This window comes from Diabrotica undecimpunctata, chromosome 7 (genome assembly GCF_040954645.1).
Source record: "Diabrotica undecimpunctata isolate CICGRU chromosome 7, icDiaUnde3, whole genome shotgun sequence".
Lineage (NCBI taxonomy): Eukaryota > Metazoa > Arthropoda > Insecta > Coleoptera > Chrysomelidae > Diabrotica > Diabrotica undecimpunctata.
The window spans coordinates 136885434-136900747 of record NC_092809.1 but is presented as its reverse complement, the minus strand read 5'-3'; the positions used below and the strand labels follow the sequence as shown (position 1 = coordinate 136900747).

At 33.2% G+C, this 15314-nt stretch overlaps 1 protein-coding gene across 2 annotated transcripts in view; it reads left to right on the top strand.

Annotated features, from left to right (window-relative positions):
* The window catches only part of LOC140445886 (Krueppel-like factor 7), a 730239-nt gene that overhangs the window by 547340 nt on the left and 167585 nt on the right, over window positions 1-15314 (top strand). The window lies entirely within an intron of this gene.

The window sequence follows — 15314 nt, the reverse complement described above, 5'->3', positions numbered from 1 at the left end:
AGCCGATTAACGAAATTTGATAAAAATCCAATGGTCTACAGTTTTTTCGATTTTCCGGCAAAACGGTGCATAATTTCTAGCCACATGTTTACTTTTTTTTAAACAGCAAGTCACCCTTAATCGAAATAATTCAAATTTCATACAAAATACACACTTTCTTTTTTCTCGAAATTTTCAGAGAATACATACATCCAAGTGGAAATTTTTCTCACGAACAGTTAGATATAGGAAAATTCTGAGTATGGCAGAAGAACGAGCGGCCAATTTTATGTAGGAAATGTCCATTCGCTTGACTCTCGGACCAAAATTGACGCCAACATAGCCGATTAACGAAATTTGATAAAAATCCAATGGTCTACAGTTTTTTCGATTTTCCGGCAAAACTGTGCATAATTTCTAGCCACATGTTTATTTTTTTTTAAACAGCAAGTCACTCTTAATCGAAATAATTCAAATTTCAAACAAAATATACACTTTTAATTTTCACGAAATTTTCAGCGAATACATACATCCAAGTGGAAATTTTTCTCACGAACTGTTAGATGTAGGAGAATTCCGAGTATGGCAGAAGAACGAGCGGCCAATTTTATGTAGGAAATGTCTATAAAACATTTACAACAAACAATCAATCACTTAGAATCATGGTCTAGGGCTATCGAATTACAAGTTTCACCTATAAAAACTAAATGTATTTTATTCACACGAAAACATAACACTCTAACTCAACATTTGAAGCTATATAATCAAACCCTCAGTTTCACAAATAATATCAGATTTTTAGGTACGGTTTTCGACCAAAACCTCTCCTGGAAAAAACATACAGAAAAACTTGAAAATTTAGTTAGATCCACACTATGGTGTGATAGTTTATTCATCAAGCAAAGTATCAGTTTTGAAAACCTTAGAAACTTTTCAAAACACAGCTCTACGAATAGCTACAGGTGCGTTTCGAGCGACACCAGTTGAAAGTCTGCAATGCTTAACAGGAGAACCACCCCTAAGTATACGATACAAATACCTTTCTCTCTCATATGCTTCTAAAATAGCTAGTAATAAAGAACACCCTACTTATACTAATACGTTCACAGATCGATTTCAAGACACTTTCTCTACAACAAGATCATTTTACGAAAGAGTTAGAAGAAGCCTTCATGACCTACATCTTTAATTTCCTGAAATTCTCCCAACAAATTTCCTAACTTCTCTACCTTTGTTAATACCAATTCCCAAGATTAATACTAAGCTTAGTATATATAAAAAAGTGAGACTATAACAGACTCGATCAAACAATTATTCTTAATAGAAATGGAAACTTATAAAAATTACTATAAGATATAGACTGACGCATCCAAATCTTCAGACGGTGTTGGTGCAACCATCCTCACACCCAATACATCCTTAAAATTTAAATTCAATCCCATTACTTCGTCATACACTGTAGAGATGTTTGCAATATTACAAGCACTTATCCACGTAAAAGAGTCGAAACAGTCCTGTTTCTAGTTCACACTATCAAACGTCTATATACCAATAATCCAATTGCCTCACATATCCAATCAAAAATAGAGATTCTAAATAATAATAAGATCACTGTTGACTTCATGTTTGTTCCGTCACATTCAGGTATACAAGGAAATGAAGAAGCAGATGAACTAGCCCGCTTAGCAGCCTTCAGCCAGGACTCCATTCTTATTAATGAGGTTTCTTCAGATGACTTCAAGTCAGAAATAAAATATAAAGTGTTAAATGCGTCGCAAAATAAGTGGAGTGCATCACAAAATAAACTCAAGGAAATCAAACAATTAGTGAAACCGTGGCTCCAACCCACAGTTGGGTTGTTTTGGACAAAAAACAACCCGTTGTTTTTTGTCATTTATTTTTAATGAATTAAAAATTTGTCAGAGAATTTTTGTATATTGCAAAAGGTATATATTTAGTTTTTTCATAATTTAATGTTAGTTTGTTTATTTGCAACCATGTTTTTATAATTTTGAAGTGTTGTTCTGCTATAATTTTAAGATCTTCCCAATTATCGGCCTTATAAAAAATTGCGGTGTCATCAGCAAAACTAATTATGTTTCCAACAGTTTTTAGTTTGAGCATGTCATTAATATAGAGTGTAAAAAGTAGAGGGCCTAAAACGTTCCTTGCGGTACGCCATAATTAATTACTTCAGGATCACTTTTGACATCATCAATTTCTACAAATTGTTTTCTGTCAGTAAACTAACTTTTTAGTAATGTCAAAACCCGTCCTCTCAGACCATACTTCTCAAGTTTTTCAACAAGATCTCATGAGATATCGTGTCAAACGCCTTAGAGAGATCGACGAATATGCATAAACTACGTTTATTAGAGTCAAAAGCTTCTGATATTTGTGATGTTAGTTTACAAACAGCATCTTGTGTCGATTTTCTTTCTCTACAACCGTATTGGCAATCCGATGCTATACTAAACCTATCCAAAAAACTTACTAATCTATCTTTTAAAATTTTTTTAAATAGTTTGGAAAAAACAGACAACAAAGAGACTGGTCTGTAGTTAATCACGTCTTCTTTATTTCCTTGTTTTAAACAGGTTTGATTTTTACCTATTTTCAGGCATTCTGGAAAACAACCATCTTGAAAACATCCATTAATGAGAAAAGTTAAAGGAGTCATAATTTCTTTATTAATTTGTTTGATGGTTTCTGTCTTGATACCATCCCAGCCAGAAGATTTTTTGTGTTTAAGATTATATTGCATTTGCCACTTCTTTTTGGTCAAAGAGATACAAGTACATGCTGCTTTCTATCCTATCTATTTCCTCAATCTGGTCATTACAATTGAGTATTTTTTGTGCATACCTTTGTCCTAATGTACTGTAATGTGTATTAAATTCATTTGCAATTTATTTTCTATCAGTTATTGTTTCTCCTGTTTTGGTTTTAACCGATTCAATTTTTCTATTTCCTTTTATTTTTCCGCACAATGAATTAATTACATTCCAAAGTGATGAAGAAGAGGTCTTATTTTTTTCAATTCGTTGTTTTGTATAATTTCTTTTTGCAGTTTTAACTAAAAGTCTTGATTTATTTTTATAATCTGTATATCGTTGTTTTTTAAGTTATCTGAAGGATCTTGGATTAGCTGATCATACGTCTATGTTTTTCATATACAGACTTTACAAGTCCCTCTGTCATCCAATCTTTTTTAAAAGTGGTTTTAAGATCATATCTTTTTAAAATAATTGTATTTTTGTTTATTGAATTTAAAATTTTGTCTTCCTGCTTCAAATTGTTTTTTAGATTTTTGAAGTTGATGTACTGTAGTTGATATTGATATCACCAACTATTATAATATGAAAAGACATTCGTTTTTTACTTATGAGATATTGATGCAAATCCTGATTAAAACTATTTATATTTACTGTCGGTGATTTATAGATATTGATGTTCCCCAATGGTACAACAGAGTATTCATATTTTATAGAGGATTTAATGTAAATAATAACTCCATCATTTTTGTTTAAATCACCATAATGGGGTTTTATCAATATCATCTTGAATGTATGGCTTCGTAAGAACTAATATATCAAAGTTAACATTTAGAGTTGACAAAAATAAACAAAAATTATCAAAATTCTTATCTATACTGCTAACATTACAATGAATTATTTTTATGTCATTTTTTATCGTCACTGAGTAATCCTTATTAAAACTATCACTACTTACACATTTTGTGTCCACTTTTTCTTCTTCATAGTATCTAACATAAATATTTTTTTTAACTAGCACACATTAATTATTACCGCACAACATTACATATCGCTCCTTAAATAGAAAAGTCACACATTCCAAAAAATATCAAAACTGATTTTTTTGCATAAAATGCATCTTAACCGATGAAACTTTAATATTTCGCTCAACCAGCCGTCGTTTTATGATCAAAAGCACCCGTAAACCCACATACGTTAGTTTTGTTTTGTACCGTTTCTGTAACTGAGTTCCGTGCAAAACTACCACATCCTCAGTTGCCATCAGACATTCGCCACGAGTGCACATTGACATTCAGACTGACAATATTATTTATCATGAATATGATGCTAATGGCATTAGCTCTCTACCGGACAGTCAGTTATCTTTAGAGAAACATTAAAGAAACAGACTCAGACAGTGATTCGTCCTCTGGTGAATCTTCTATCTCTTTGAGCAGTTCCAGTTCTAGTTCTTCAAGTAGCTCCAGTTCTACAAATAACCTAAAAGATTTCTCATCCGATGATAGTGTCAAAGATCCTACATATGAAGATCCATTTTCTGAAAACCGCAAAGCCCAGTCAGATTCCGATGAAGAACAACAACCACAAGCACAGTTACCTGGCATTCAAGACTATCCGCAATCAGCCGTGGATAACCAGAAGTTACTTAATATTAATTCACCATCACCCGGAGTTGACGATCAGCCACCTAGCGTTGACGAGCACCCATCTAGCATCGGTGAGCAGTCTCCTAGTGTTGATGATGAATCGCGCAGTAGGTGTCGTAAAAGAAAAGCAGAACCGCTTTTATGGAAATGAAACCAGAGCAAGCTATTGAAAAACAAAGGTATGTCCTATACTTCTATGCCCAAGTCTAAGAAAGTTTATGATGCTAAAAAAATGGGTCCTGTATGTTTCGATAAATATAAATTAAAATGTTCTACAGAGTTTACGTTTGAAGAAAGAAAACACATCTTTGAAAGGTTCTCGGAGTGCGGTGATCTGGAAATCCAACGACAGGTTATTCACGATCACATGAACAAGGTAAAACCAAAATATAGATACGTTCGTGAAGGTAGCAGTCGCAAAAATTACAATCACTCATTTTATCTGACTCGGAATAATAAAAAAACTCGGGTATGTAAAGTATTCTTCATGAATACCCGTGCAATCTCAGACACTATGATCAGAACCGTTGTCAAAAAACAGTCCGAAACTGGTGTGCACCTTAAAGATAACAGGGGAAAACATAACAACCATAAGACACTAGACTCAGAGCTGACCGATGGTGTCAAAGCACACATCAATTCAATACCTCGCATAGAAAGTCATTACTGTAGGTCGCGATCGACTCGGGAGTATATTGAGGGCAGGTTAACAGTCGCGGCACTACATCGACATTACGTAGACAAATGTGAATCTGAAGGTAGACCACACGTTTCATATCAAGTATACTACAACATATTTATACATGATTTTAACTTATCTTTCTGGCAGCCCAAGAAGGATCAATGCGAAGATTGCATGGCTTACCAAAACGCTGAAGATAAATCGTTAATACAAGAAACTTACGACGAGCACCTGAAGCAAAAGACTCTCGCTAGAGCTGAAAAAGATAGAGATAAAGAGCTTGTGAGTAATACCTTCATAGTGGCTGTGTACGACCTCCAAGCGGTGATGCCTTGTCCACGGGGTAATGTGTTGAGCTTCTATTATACGTCTAAATTAAATCTACTTAATTTCACAGTAACCGAGCTCGGTACAAAGGACACAACTTGTTTTGTATGGCACGAGGGAGAAGGAGCCCGAGGTATTAATGAAATTAGCTCCTGTGTTCTAATGTATCTTAGAAAATTGAATGACAATGTCACGGAACCTTGTGATGTCACTTTCTATAGCGATAATTGCTGTGGCCAACAAAAGAACAAATTCATGCTGGCAATGTACCAATACGCAACTCAAGAATTGCCAAACATCAAGAGTATTACTCATAAATTCCTAATAAAAGGGCACACCCAAAACGAAGGAGACTTTGTTCATTCTGTTATCCAACGTAACATTACGAGAGCATTGAAATCATCTACAATTTACGTTCCAGACCAGTATATCACTTTGATTAAAACAGCAAAGAAAACTGGAAAGCCTTATACTGTTGAAGAACTGACACATGAGAATTTTTTTGACCTCAAACCTCTGTGTACAGGAAACTACAATATAGATGATGATGGCAATAAATTCAAATGGACCGATATAAAGATTCTGAAGGCGGATAAAGTAAGCAATGCCATATTTTTCTTTAAAAGTTCCTACGAAGAGGAAGAGTTCAGGTCGGTATCTACGTTGAGAACACGCCGCACGAAGTCAACGGCAGTGCCTGATAATAATTTTACTCTAAACCAACTTTACACTGAAAAGCTTACGGTTCCTGAAGCAAAGAAACAAGGCATTCTAAAGCCAATCCAAAAAAACGTAGTGCCAAGATTTAATGAATCTTTTTATGATAATCTCTAAATTAGTGCACAAGTTACTGTTGTTAACTGATTTTTAATGTTTTCGTTAAGTTTTTTTATACTTTACGAGCATTACGCTCAATGTAGTTTTAAGAAAACGTTTTATAAAAATATTTTTGTAAGAACCACGTTTATGTGCTTCATACGGTTGTGATTAGTGTAGATCATGGAAATGATTATTTTGAAGGTGTCTTTCTCCTTAGTGCCTTATTTTATAAGACTATAACTGCTAATAATACTATTTTAAGATAAAGTTACCTCTGTTTCTCTTACAGGTTTTTGCTTAAAAGGTTAAGTTTTGTTTTTAACGTAAATTTATTCCTCTTATCTAATACTATAGGTATTATTAAAGACTTAATTGATGATCTCATAATAAAATTAACAATTATTTGTTTTCCCTTAGCAAGTTTAGTATGTAGTAGGTTAGTATGTGCCTTTTTTTAATAAATTGACATTTTGTAAGGTTGACAACCGAAAATAAAACTCAAATTTTCCTAATTATGGTGGTTTAATTTTTAAAATTTTAATGTTCTCGACGACAAAGTCTATATACAAAACTAACTTATTTGCATTTTTTCGACAGTCCATTCGAGCTATGGTTAAGATTGCTTTATTGATATAGGCTATTTAATTACGCATCTTTTGATACCAAAAAAAATCTACCTAATACACATAGTTTATACAAAAATCATAAAGTAATCCAAATTATTTTTGTAAATGCCTCTCCTGTACAATTTGCTTATTTTGACTTGTGGTGCTTTTGTATTTAAGGAGCGATATATGTAATAGTATACACATTTTTAATGTTATTCGTTTGACCTGGTTTTCATTTTCTTCTTTTCTTTAGACGAAGGATTTGATGTAATGGATGACTTTTGTGGCTTGGTTGATTTTCCAGTAACAGCAGACACAGATGGATATTTTTTGGCGTTGGCTTCTTTTCATTAGCCTTGGGTATTTTTCGGTTTATTTTGTTTTCTATTTTTTTCTTCTGTCTTCTGTCCAATTGAGGCGACAAATATATCCTGTTCTTCCGGAAAAGTTGGGTTTTCTTCAAGTGCTTTGGGCGTATAACTTTGATGGTCTATAAACAGTTTGTTGCCCCGTGTATAGCTGTTTTTTCCTTGTTCTTCTTCTCTTACAATTTTTAAGTGTTTTTTAAGATCTTAATATCTTCCTGCTGACTTTTTGTTAAATCAGGTGATATAAATATACCTGTGCTATTTAAATTTTTTCCATTTTTTAGAATTTCTGTTTTTTTTTTATAATAAATATACATATTAAATATTTTTACAATAGAATATCTCCTACTGAGATAACTTTATTGGTAACATAATTGTTATCCAAAACTAATAAAAAACGACGTTTTTTTTAAGTGGTCTTTGGGTTTCAGTGCAATATATTTAGATAATTAGTTATTTATTAATGTGCCAAACCCATTTTTATGCTTTCCTTTTCATTTAAATTTAAAGTACTGAAGGAAATCTCATTATCGATAAACACAACAGTGCTATCTTTTAAACGAAATTAAAAATGGAAAAGTAACAGCAAACACATCCATCCTTTCTATGGATTTAACAAAATTCAGGTTAAAACCTGAGGATAAAATGTAAAATAAAAACGTTTGATTATTGCGACGTAACAATTTGCATATATGTGCTCTGGGAAATTATCTCTCGCATGAAAATACCTGCAGGAATTGGCTTTTTAATTCAATTGTGACGCAAATGTCGCCTCTTTATTTTCCGAAGTATAATACTATTTTTGGTATTCGTTTTAACAGTGATGCCACATCTACGGTGTGGGAAGAAATCTAGAAAATCATCGGTACAACCAGAATCACAAAAGTTAAAGTCGTATAAACGGTAACATTAATGTCATTATACTTAATAAATAAATACCCTTCAGTTTTGCTTTATCCTTATACGGGATCTGATTCCCTAATTATATATTTTTCCGTCCTTTCCCAAGTTTTTGCCTTGGGTCATATCAATATCAATCGTCTTCATAGACATGTCCTCCCTAAGCGTCTCCCACCAGATCTTCTTGGGTCTTCTTCCTTCTCTTTCCAGGAACTGGCAATCTTATGGTGTATGTATTATTTATTTTGCCCTATATGTCTTGTCATCCTTCTGTCCCAGGTTATGGCCAACAAATTTCCGTATGAGTTTTGCTACAAGGATTGCAACAGAGACAACAGACATTAACAGGTAAACAAGGCAGCGGAAACACTAATAAAGGGGACAAACCAACACTTCACAAAGCGAGACAAAAATCCGTTATCTATCTATCTAGAACGTTTTAAACCTCGTTTAGGCACTATGCTTCTTCAAGGAAGGGTCTTCCTTTTTTACAGGAATTTTAGGGGAAAGAGCAATATCAGCTGCAAGTGGAGTGTGGTAGTATGCTGCTAGCAGAGCGGAGGAAATCCGAAGATAAGTGGAGTTTTATTTGGTGGGTGGAGAAGCCAAAACATGTCCCGAGAAGGCAGCACCCTTGCTGTTATCAGCCATATGATGGGAACTGCTCTTAGATCTGCGTTTTTTGAGTGCAGCTTATTTATGGGTAACTTCTAGGTCGTTGTGATACTCATCAGGAAGTTTGTTACCAGTTAAATATAGAAGTTTGGCTGCAAGGAATGGAACTTTTTTTATGGGAACCCTGGTGACCATGTGCTTTAGGCGATGGCAAGGAGTTTTAAGGGTCTCTTTAGCTCGGTTGTTGTAGTTGTCTATCGTGTGTACTACATATCTCTTGCTGAGAACATGATTTCTGCTTACTATAGTGTGGAGGTTCGTGAGCGGGTGGATTAGCGCTTAGGGGTAGTCAGCACGTTTTCTCATTTATTTTTGTAGGATTTTCCTTTCGGTGGACAAGATGTTATAGTTTTGGCGCATGTTAGTTGACGCATCGATACACGCCTTGTATTCGATAATTGGTCTGACACAAGTTTTGTAAGGATGCAGGAGAGTTTTGGAACTAGTATTTCCTCTTTTACCATACAATGCACTCAATGAGATTAGCTCTTTTTCTTACTCTATCAATGTTCCAATTGAAAGTCCTACTAAAATGAACTCCCAAATAGGACACCGATGGTCTGATTTCGAGTCTTTCTCCTAAGAGAACTATCTGGTTCCTCTCGTCCGCTCTGCAGCTCCGCTCCCACACAAACCATTAATAGAGCAACGAAGAGAGTTGAATCTCAACAACCTAGCACCTCAAGAAATAAATTTTATAAACAAAGAGATCTGCCAAAGTATGATGCCAAAAGATTACATTAAGACACTACTACAGCGATCATATACAACAAACAGCTGAACAAAATAAATCCATGAAAGTTCTGAGAAGAAAGCTGAATAGCGACAGTGAAGAAATTATAAAGGTGAAAAAAATAAAAGGTGAAACATCTAACAATACAGAAATCCTTACAGAAGTCGAAGAATTCTAGCGAGAACTTTATAAATGCCAACAAAAGGTATAGAGCATACCCGAAGAGATAGAAAAACGAAGGGGTTGTTAACCAGGATTCGGAAGACACACCAGAGATTACCAAGAACGAAATAAAACAAGCGCTCAAAATATGTAACATATGAAAATCTCGGTAAAGATGGTATAGTGAAGGCTATTAAAGTTCAAGGAGAAGTTCCTCGAAAAAATTTAAAGCCTTTTAATTTATATCCATATGAGATCATGATTCTAAGCGATAAACAACATTTTAATATATAAAAAAGATAATACTTAAATCGAAAACTATATATTTATAAGCCTCCTCTCCTATTTGTATAAACTTTTTACCAAAATAGACACCTGTAGACTAGAAAATAAATCGAACCTCTATGAATCAAAAGAAAAAATCAGCTTTCGCTTAGGATTCGGTATCAATGATAGTTTTGGTCGATTTCCAAAGTCCATCTGCAAATCTCAATTTCAGCCTTGAAATATTTTCTGTAATGTCTTCAATGTAAGAAATTGTTGGAATGGGGACCCTGTGAAGATAAGAGAAGCCGGGGAAGATCGCCGACGCGATGGAGAGACGACATACGGAGAAGAGAGCATAACTGAATGCAATTTGCGCAAAATAGAAGTTCCTGGAAGCGTATATAGGAAACATATGGAATCCAGCAGTCGATACGAGAAGCTGTTTAACGATATTCGGAATTTCTTGATCTATATATCACTGTGTATGTGATATATTTTCTGTGTTGTTATTTGGTTCATGTAAATGAATTAATTTTTGGGTATATTTTCTGTTCTTTTTCTTTCGGGATTTTCTTTATTCAAATTTTAATTTGCCTTAGGTAAATTTATTCAGTTACTTATATACAACTCGTATCGTAATGTTAATATTACTTTAACTTCAGTTTTATTACACTTTTATTAAACAAAGTCTTTCGAAAAAAAGTACAATTATGAAGTTTTCTCGTTTAAAAGAACATTTAAAAGGATTTTAAAACTACGAGAGCAGTTTTGTTCTATGTAATTTATAAAAAAAGTTTTAAATAAAGTTTATAAACTTTTAGTTTTTACCGTAATTTTTTATTGAAAAAATTAAAAGGTGAAGGGGAGAGTAGCGAATCTAATCATACATAAAGGAAGATAAAAGTTAAGGCAAACATATAAGTATGCATCATAAATAAGCAGCATGGATAATTTCAAAATGAGAGCAATGTATATTGATTGTGAGCTGTTTAGTGTTCTCCGTATTGAGGAAATACAACGGATTATCTAGTTGAATATTCAAGACAGATTCATGAGGCTTAAAGGTTCGCATCACTTGTTTTTTTTTTCCTTAAATCACACTTTCTGCTTCCGGTACTTGGTTGTGGAATGTTAGTACTAAAGCCTGTCCTTATATTACACTCTATTAAGACGTCTTGTGCTGTTGATAAAAACCAAACACTTTTATAGGGACTTTATAGGTTACCCTTGGTTCAGTTATTTTACCGGTATATACTCTCGTCAATTCACTACGAAATTCGAATTCACAAAAGAAGTGGGTGACAGTTTCTTCCTCTATTTCGCGTTTCATGCGCCATGGATCATTTGTCCAATATCTCTCTGATGCCCTTTAGCTCTCATCTGCTAAGATCCATTAGGCTAGATGGCCTCCTGTAAATGATTCTAATGATTTGGTTTATTAACAACCAAAGTTTTAACAAATAAACAATGAAATTTTAACACTAGCAGAAGACCAACAAGTTTTTGGATCGGAAAGATCATGCACCGACGCTATATTTATAATGAGGCAAGTGCAAGAGAAATTATTGGAATTCAACAATCCAATATATCTATGTTTCGTGGCCTTTAAGAAGGCACTTGACAGGGTCAAATTAAAGTACGTTGTATACTTACTGTACGCAAGAGAGACTCCTCTAGAAATAATCAAAACGATCTAAAATATCTACCAAAAGAATACAATAAAAGTAAAAGTAGAAGTAACTGGCACAATTGAATCTTACAATGGGATGAGACAGGAAGATTTCCTGAGTTCTCTATTGTTTAACTTGATCATGGATGAAATAATAAAAAAACTAAGAATTAAAAAATTATACCAAATTGGAGAAAAAAAAACTTAAAATAATCTGCTATGCAGAAGGCACAATGCTACTCTCTCAAAGTGAAGATGATTTACAACGTACGCCGCACGAATTTAATATAACTGCCAGAAATTTTTTTGTTTGAGGACAAAAATAATGTTAGAAACAGCAGAGATGAAATCTTAGAAAAACTGATGGCAAGATATTATGCGACGGAAAATTTAACATAGTAATTTCTCCAAAAAAAGACAAAATGTATATTGACAACAGCAAATTTACTAAGATGTAAATTGGAGCAGGAAGGTCAGATAATAAAACAAGTGATGGAGTTTAAATATCTAGGCATCACATTATCTAGCTACGAAAAGCTCGAAACTGAAGTGGAAGATCAAGTGAATAGAGCAAACAGCCGCAGGCTGCCTAAATGAAACAATATGGAGAAATAAAAATATGGGGAAAGAAATGAAAGGCAGAATTTACAAAAAAAAGTCATCAGGCCAATAATGGCATACGCGGAAGAAACACGGCCTGAGATATGGAGGACAAAAATAATGTTAGAAACAGCAGAGATGAAAACTCTTAGAAAAATTGATGGCAAGATATTTTGCGACGGAGCTAGAAGAGACGGTTTCCAATAGAAAGACGATCATATGCTCTGTAATAGTCCTATATACTTAAAACTTCAACTTTTTAAAATCATTTCACCATCCAAAGTAACCATCTTGTTTGTATTAGAAACACAATGTTCAAATGGACACTCTAAATGCCGAGTACAACATTCTATTTTTTGTTTTACCAAATTTTGTTAGCTCCTTCTCTTTTGATTCAGTCTTTATTTTAATTCAATTTTAGTATGAGTAAGAGTACTAATTGACTAATCAAAATGAAACCAATAAGAGACCTGAAAGAGCTGTAATTATCAAGAAGAGAAGAAACTTGGAAAACACAAAACCTGGCATCACTGCGTACAAGAATAAATGATTAATAAAACATCGCTCCTAGTAGAAACCGTGTTCGGACGAGTTGTCAAAACAAGGAATGGGATTACGTAATTCTCAGGACTGATTATGCAGCTTTAATATGAGTTAATAAAACGACATGACGGTCTTTAATAACAACTTCGAGTCTATGGTGAATTTTATTAATATTTATCTCCGTATTTTCTCTTAACTCGAAAATTAAATGAAATCTCAAAAGCGAACGTACGAATGAGAGAATTCTATTCACGCTAGAATGTATTAGCATGTGGACTAATTTCCTAGTTGTGCAGGTTTTGTTTCAATAATATTAGATATTGTTAATGTTTAATTTATGGTGTTTTCAATGGAAACTTCCATTTACTAAAAAATGTAGTGGTACATCACAAGCGTAATAATTTTTCACACTAAATCACAAGGTTTTATTATTATATTCTTTTTTGTTTGCATAATATGTTTGGACCAATTATGATGTATGGACCAGTTTTCCTTAGTACCAACCATCTATTTTACATTTTCCTTTTGTTTCCATCCTTTCTGTTGCACAAAAACGTCTTCTCGAATAATTTTTCCTATATATGTAATCCAACGGTGTAACGATTGTCATAGAAGCGCTGGAAAAATGAAAAAATACGAAAAAAAAACACATGGAATAATCATCATCATTATGGCTTCACAACCCTGCGTGGCTCTTAGCCTCCTCAAGAATTTCTCTCTAGTCGTCCCTATCCATTAGCTTTCTCCGCCAAGCACGTATTTACATATTTCTCATGTCTTCATTGATGTTATCAAGAAACCTCGTTCTGGGTCTTCCTTTTCTTCTCTGACCAATGGGTCTATCAAGGAGCGTTTTTCTAGCTGGGTCATTTTGCTCCATCCGCAATAACTGAGAGATACATAAAAAAGTGAACATTTTGAATAAAGTAGCATTGTCATAAGTTTATCAAAGCATAAAAACATACAAAGCAACACGCTACAATTTGAATTTAAACAAATTGGCAAGCTTGGATCTGTAACATGTCTGGCTTAAGGCAATAAATTATATTTAATAGCCTCTTGACGAATGAGAGGGCGAATATCAACACGTGCGTGTGTTTACGGATGGGAATTTGCTAAATGAATATACTTTAGGCAAGAATTTGCACTGATTTATTATATACTGAACCAATGAAGTTGGTTTGAAAGTATACAGGAGTATAAGTCTACAGATTGAACAGTATACAGGAGAGAGGGTTATTATTGGCTATTTATGACTGGCCGTTATTTTGTTTTAAAAGGTTCAGACATGTCCCCCTGAATTCGTACTCTACATTCAACTTTTTTAAGAGTTAGTTTTGTTAAATTTACCAACTGATTTGGTATTTCTAGCTCTTTTTAATCACAGAGTCGTAGGCTGCTTTATAGTCTATAAATATTTGATGAGTATCTATGCCATATTCCAGTGTTTTTTTAAATTTGTTTCAGGGTTGCAATTTGATGAATTGTCGATTTACCATCTCTGAAACCAGCCTGGTATTTTCCTATTATCCGTTCTGCATATGGAAAATATTCTCCTCTGTGGTTATAGCATTCAAAGGTCCCCTTTTTTTGTGTATGGTGCAAAGTATTCCAATATTCCAATTACTGGGAGGGATTTCTCTGTCCATATTTCTTTTATCAGCTGCTGTATTACATGGGAGGAGAGGACATGGAAGAATAATGGAACTAATAAAAACGTTACAATAGAAACGTTTCAGGGAAGTTACAGCTTCTCTTCTTAGCGATCAGTTCATTCTGAGTTTTTTTGAAGTTATACTTCTATACGCACGGTCGGCGTTGGAAATTTGCATGAGAGTGAATCTGTGAAACCATTACATATGTAAGATAATGAGTAAGAGAGAGACATAAGATATATTTTCTCTCTCTTCCTCTCTCGAGAATAAAAATGTTCCTTTGGTATAATATATATATATATATTTAATATTATATATATTATATATATAATATTGTATATATATAATATTATATATAATATAATATGTATTAATATTATTATTTATGTGATATGTTTTGTATTATTTAAAATTAAACGTTTATAATTCTTTTAGGCTTTTGTATTTCAAAATAATCACTGTTTTACCGAGAACTGTCAATTTTGAAATCCGTTAGTGTCATGTCTAATTGGCAAATCCTTTACGTGTTTGGTTCATACACTGGTGGTTGTGAGTTCGAATCCCAATTATGAATTTCCTTTTTTACTTTTGAAATATTTAAAAACCTCACGTTAATCTTATTAAATATATGTAATATACGCAAAAAACATAAATTTTAAAATAAAATGAAAACTTACAACATAATCCGAGTTGTTGGTTTTTTATTTTTATCTTCGTAAAGTAAGTTATATTGGCAGTTTTAAATACTTATGAATATTACATTTTAATTGATATTGTATTATTATATTGAATTATGTTGCAGTGTATTTATTGTATTGTAATTTTTATATTAATAACAAAATAAACAATGAATTTTACTGTAGAGTATGTGTAATTTTTTTTTGCATTCAACTCCTTTTATACA